Here is a 6,692-nt window from a genome sequence, read left to right as displayed (position 1 = left end):
CCTAGACGGTTAATGGCTCCCAGTTAATGGTACCCTCTGTTATCTATATGTCTTTTTGCATTACTTTAGATCTGTTGCCGACGGGGTTTTTGCCTAGGTCCGGTGGTATAATTGGTTTTTATGCCGACAAAAGAAATTATTTTAAGTTAAAAAACCCCAGCTGGTACCTCTCATACATATCAATACATAATATATTTTTACAGTAATTTTTTTTTTAAATATCAGATCGGCCTGGTGGGCCTTACATGGTTTATGTAACAGTTACATTTTTCTTTTTTAACAGTTAATTATGGGGGAGGGGGAGAGGAGTATAGTTTCTTACAGAATACACCCTTAAAAAGATACAAAAAAATTTAAAAATAAAAAAAAATGATTCTTATTAAAAGAGAAAATTAAAGTAATAACAAAAATTCCGACATTCGTAGAGCTGACAAAAGAAACAATTGACCTGTAATGGGAAAACAAATAAAAAGGCAAGTTAATTTGAAAAAAGAACGAAAATAAAATATAAAATTTATAACAGGATGTCCTGCAGCCTGGGCTTCAGTCTTCGGGATGAGGTTGGGTTTCCCAAGTTGTAATTCACTGTTCCTTTTACTGTCGGTAACTGTGAGTAATACTTCATGAATAGGTTTTTTTATGTAATCCTCTATTGACTCTATTTGCAATTCTCGGTGCAATTGGCTGTTTCTTATGAACCAAGGAACATCCAATGCGATTCTGAGTACTTAATTTTGGAAAGATTGTATTTTTTTTTCCTTTTCGTAAATTCCAGATTTCACAGCCGTACATCAGCAGTGGCCTGAGAATTGTTTATTAATAATTTTTAATTAATAATAGCTGTTTCTGGTTTTAATTTCGGTTATCTATTTAGGATTGGATATAGCATTTCGTAGGTTTGAGTTAGTTTGATTTATAACTATGAAAACAATCATAAAGGATGATAAATATAGAAAAAAACCTTCGTTTTGAAAAATCCCAAGACAAAATGCGAATTCAAACCATGAAGAACTAAAAAAAACTACTGTTCAATATAAAAGGAAGATTGTACGGGTGCAGAAAAAAAAAAACTCAAATAGTAGTTAAATTATTTAATGTGAGACAACGTTTTGACCCGTTTTGCTTCATCAGGGCTAACTGAATAGAGGTAAACATAAAAAAATCAAATTAGGTTTCTGAAAAAAAAACACAAAAAGACTTGATGAAGCCCTGCAAAGTGGAGCGAAACGTCGGATCGCGATACTATTTGAGTATTTTTTTTTTCTACTGCACCCGGACCTTTCTATCTTTCTATATATTGTACACTGTCAATGAACGATCTTCCAAAATTAGTCTTCTTTCGGAAGCTGTATAACTTATATAAATCTAATTTATGGAATTCCATAAAAAAATTAATAGATCATTAAAATCAATCAGGATTTCTACATGCTCCAAGTTAGCAGAGAGTAAGTCGTCGAAGACCGGGGTCATCCAACCCAATCCCCATAAAATCCGACAAGTAGTTACCCTATGAAGAACCCCACGATCTTAACCCCTCAGTTAATAACAGCATTATATTAATGATATATAATTTATTATATAAGACATGATATCAATCAGAGACTAGCTATGATAGTGGTGAGTACTCGCAGGTCGCCCACTCCAGGCTATAAATCTCCAAGTCCAGCTCCAGAGCCTCTTGTATCTTAATATACCTTCTCCAGTCTCATGGGGGACTTGTTCTTTTTGTCGTTGTCAAATTAGAGCTACCTTTCCGATACCTGTACTCGGTCAGTCTCAGGAGTCTGATTAGACTCTATGTCCAACGTGGAAATATATTAATTTGATTTCAAAACTAAATTAAATATCATTAATTAATTTATATAATATGCACCAATTATAGACAAATATTTTTTTTTAATTTATTCATTAATATTTACAATTGAATAAAAAAAGAAAAGTAACAAAGTAAATTTTATGTTAATTATACATGATACAACAATGTTCTACCCAATGATAGAACTCCAATAATATTTCTAGAGGAGATCTCTGGACCATTGTCTTTTCGACGCCTTGCATTAATACAGTGTTTCCCTACTTTCGGTGGTCAGGAAGGAACAAAAAGATTAAACTCTTCATTAATATTAATAAAAATTATTCAAATAACCTTAAGCTTCTTTATCAAAATGATAATATACCTAAACTGGTATTTGAAGCAGGTTATGTAATTGTATTGTGATAAATTATTCATAGTAAAATGCAAGAAATGTAATATAAAAGGAAGATGGACTTAGTGCTGTAAAAAATAAAAAATTAAAATAGTAATTAAACTACGTAATGTAAGTCAACGTTTCGCCCCACGTTACAAGACTTCTTCAGGGTTAAAAAAGATACAAACCCTAAAATACAGTAACAAAGCAAGAAAATAGATAACATAAAATAAAAGTAAGATAAGGTAAGATTTATTATATGAGAAAATTCATATAAAAATTAACAAAATAAAAATAAACTTTACTGTGAAAGTTTTATAAAAGTTTCGTATAAGTTACAATAGACATGCTAAAACATCTTAAAAAAACTGTATCCTTTCTCTGGACTCCAAGGCACTCAGGAATTCCTGGAAATGAGGCAGCGGATAAAGAGGCTGCTACAATGAACGTTCCACCACTCCAAATTTACGAGCCGAAAGACATAAAGGCATTTTTAAGGAACAGAATCCGAAAAAGTCGGGATTCAATGTGGGCTTACTGGCCACGGTGTAACGTCACCATGGGTGACGTACTACTCACCAATAAACTAAGAAATGTAAAAAAAAAAAAACACACACAAAAGTGGACAACTTCCATAAGGGGAAACATAAGAGAAGAAGTGGTTGTTGCAAGAGTAAGAATAGGACATTCCAAATTAACACACCTCCACTTAATCACAAAAGAGGACCAACCTATATGCCAAACCTGTCAGTCCCCATTATCGATAAAGCATATAATTGAAGAATGCTCATCATTTCGTCAAGCCTTCGAAAATAATAAAATTCCTCGTACAAGAGAATTGGCCCTTAAAGACTGAAAGAATTTTCTGATTTCTGAAGATTTCTGAAAGAAACTCAACTTTATACTAAAATATAATCCAACAATATCGACCAGTGTAAAAAGGAAATAAGTAAAAACGATGAAATAACCTAGATGTTGATCGCCCTGAATAAAAATCTAATCTAATCTAATCTAAGTTACAATTGAAAAATGAAATAATAAACCATTAAAAAAGTAGGTTGTTGTTTTGTTTTTTCTAGGTGCATAGTACTAGTATAAACAAGAAATAATAATATTTTAAGAAGTAATTCGAAGTATTTCGTGTCCATCTTTTTTTCTGCGCATTTACATTCGGGTTTGTTACGAAGAAAAGATTTTACAATCCCAGTTTTTCTTATTAGTACCAATGTTTCGAAACAAACAAACAAAAAAAAAGTTAAAGAAACAAAAGAAAATCCGTTTCGGGACAAGTCATCAGGGGGCTATTGAAATGCTAAGTCTCTCAGAAATGTTCATTGAATGGCCACAGAGGAAACGCGAACTAGACACCTGAGGTAGACCTGGCTATTTGCATAATACATAATACCTTCCAATACAGCTCGATAAATAAGAATAAACATTCCAGTAATGACATTACTCCAGTGTGCATTCCAGTTCGGTTCGGTCACCGATTCGATTTGACCAGAATAAGATATTGTTCCTGCTCACGGGGCCGAAAATACGACTACAGAGGTCCTGCCGATGCATCCTGAATACATTAAATAGAAGGATATGTTAATGAGGCAGGATATGCTAAGTGTTGAACATACTATGACATATTATCGCTATACTAAATCCATCGGTCGCAGGTGTCGGTCGTCCCACCACCCCCGGAATCGTCTTCAGTTCCAGAAGACTTCAGAAGAGTTCGGAACACCCCAGTGGTCACTCCAGGGTGAGTACTTTAATAATCATTAATTATTTCGATAATGATATAATTAATTACTTATGAAATATCGTCCTAATACTTATCAGAAGTAGAGTCATCATTTATATTAGCGCGTAGACCTATTGGCAGATTTAGAAGTGAGTGATCCATCATGCTGTATCGATCAAGTGTGAGATATTCAATTAATTTGTTCGGCTCATTATCGATATTTATTCTACCATCGATATTTAATCAATTTATCTTGCATTGCAATTTCAAAAACATCATCCTAATAAATCTTAGTGAGAGATTTTCTTACTAAATCGTATTAAGTAAAAGTGTTACGTCAGACCATTTCGATTGTAGGGAGGTGGTCGCAATATCTAGATTAAGAATAGGACATGCATATATAACTCATTCTGATCAATTAGCAACCACCGCCAAAATTTCACTATTCTCATAGTACATCATTTCTACACTACAGGTTTCAGTAGATTAGAAGTGGGACCACGTATATCATTTTCCCTGAATGATGACGAAAAATAAAAATAAAATCGGTATTCATTTTTTAAAGAAAAAATAATCTAGTAAACAAGATTTAAACTCATTAACTATCTTAAATTTAAAGATTTGGGAATCCTGACATTGTAAAAAAAAAATTAAATATCTAAGAGATTAATCCAGACATCAAGGGAAAAAAAAAATATGAAAAATGGACTTTGATGACTTGGGTTTTACGCCCTAAAGCCCTAAAAAAAAAATAAAAATAATATAAAACAAAAAATAATACTCAACGGTTTTAATTTTGATTTCTTAAAACAGTTCCATAATGTAGAATATGAGGAGGGGTATAAATAAAGTGGACTTGGGGGGTCTCATATGGAAAGTGTAAATATTGTACATAATAGTGTAAATGTGATTAGTGTTCTTTTTTTATTATTTTATTTTTTTATTGCTATATTAGTTCAAAATTTTACTTATTTTATTTTATTTTAATTTCTTTATGTATATAGTTTGATTATGTTATATTATTTATCTTTCTGTTTATTTACATTTATATACAAGATGTTATTATTTATATATTTTTTTTCATTTTGGTATGATTGTGATTATCAATTACTATTACTCATTATTGCACACGGTTGTGACAGATCGTAATATTTATTAATAAATAAATTTTTTTAAAAAATATAGAGAGAAATACTTTATTCATATATGCTGCCTAAATACATTAGGTTGCTATCTTACACAGCATACTTATCAATCCTTAATCGGACATATTTACATTACATATTCATGGTATAATCATAAAGAAAAGATATACAATAATAGGATATAATCAACATTTTTTTTTCCACCACTACAGTTTCCTTTTACAATCCATTTCGGTCTGTACAACCAATACAAATGTTTCACTCACTCCCATTACAATACAAATTACAATACAAATTCGCTCTCCGGAATTCACCCTCCTAGATCCTCTTCAGTGACCCGCCAAAAAAATTCAATATAATACGGTAATGTGAGCTCAGACCATCATTCATAGTCACAGCAGTAGATCAGTCTATCAAGAACAAACAACTAGATACATTTTACAAGAATAAGAATAACATATAGATTAAGAGGAAAATATAATAAGGATAGTATAATATAATAAGTCATATAAAATAGGAATAATATAATAAGTCATATTAATAGTTAAAAAGGAATAATATAATAAAAAGGAATAATATAATAAGTCATATAAAAGAGGATTTATGATAATGACTTTTTTTTTTTTAATGTACGATGTTGTGAATGTTTTAAATACTGAATTGTATGATTCGGTCATTTACTACTTTTTTCAAATATATGTAAAATCATATACTAATTAATTAATAAATGCAAAAAAATTATATAGAACCTTTTTTTTTTTTTATAATATTGGTATTTGAAATTTTTGTAAATTAATTAGGTATTTTTAAAAAGTAATTGGTACCAAATAAAAAAATCCAATGTGCACTTCGGATCTAATTGGTATAATATTTCTTTTAAGGCTCTGGAAGTATCTAATTCAGTAATTATCTGAACAAATATGTCAGAATCTTGGGATCGAAAAAAAAATTAATAAGTAAAAAAAATAGCTTGTAAAATAAAATAAATGATACATGGGCGTTGATTAGTTATGTTTTACGCCATAAAACCTTTATGAACAACAAGAATATTAAATAAAAAATAATACTTAACATTTTTATTTTTGGTTTCTTAAAACACTTCTAAAATGTAGAATATAGAATAGGAATTATGAATTTTTTTTTAGAAACAAATTACAAGTATCTAAGTTATCATGATAAGCAATAGGAATATTCATGATGTGTTAGATTTAAAATATTTTACCATGGCGGATTTTCTGAGCAGATATATATATTTATAACCTTTCCTTACTAAACTTCATGTTATTGTTTACTTATAAGTTTTGATTAAAGTAATTTATTGCAGCATGTCTAAATTAAGGGAAAGTTTGGCTACTGAGTGCCTTGTTGATCTTCTCACTTGTGAGGAACAGAACGAAGATGAGCTAATTGACAACTATCATTACATTATTTTTCTTGTCATCATTGCTTTATTTGTTATAAAATCATCCAAAACAACTCTTACACAAAACATAACACAACAAACAAAATGACGAGTTTAGCTGGTCTGTTGCGTGACGTCAATCTCTATTTAACAGACCTAGTATCAGACTCTGAACCATGTTATATGTTATATCGTTATAACATGGTAAAAGAAGGTAGTAT

This window comes from Halyomorpha halys, unplaced genomic scaffold, assembly GCF_000696795.3.
Source record: "Halyomorpha halys isolate HHAL.00 unplaced genomic scaffold, Hhal_1.1 Scaffold67.1, whole genome shotgun sequence".
In the NCBI taxonomy this organism is placed as follows: Eukaryota; Metazoa; Arthropoda; class Insecta; order Hemiptera; family Pentatomidae; genus Halyomorpha; species Halyomorpha halys.
This window is presented reverse-complemented; position numbering follows the sequence as displayed.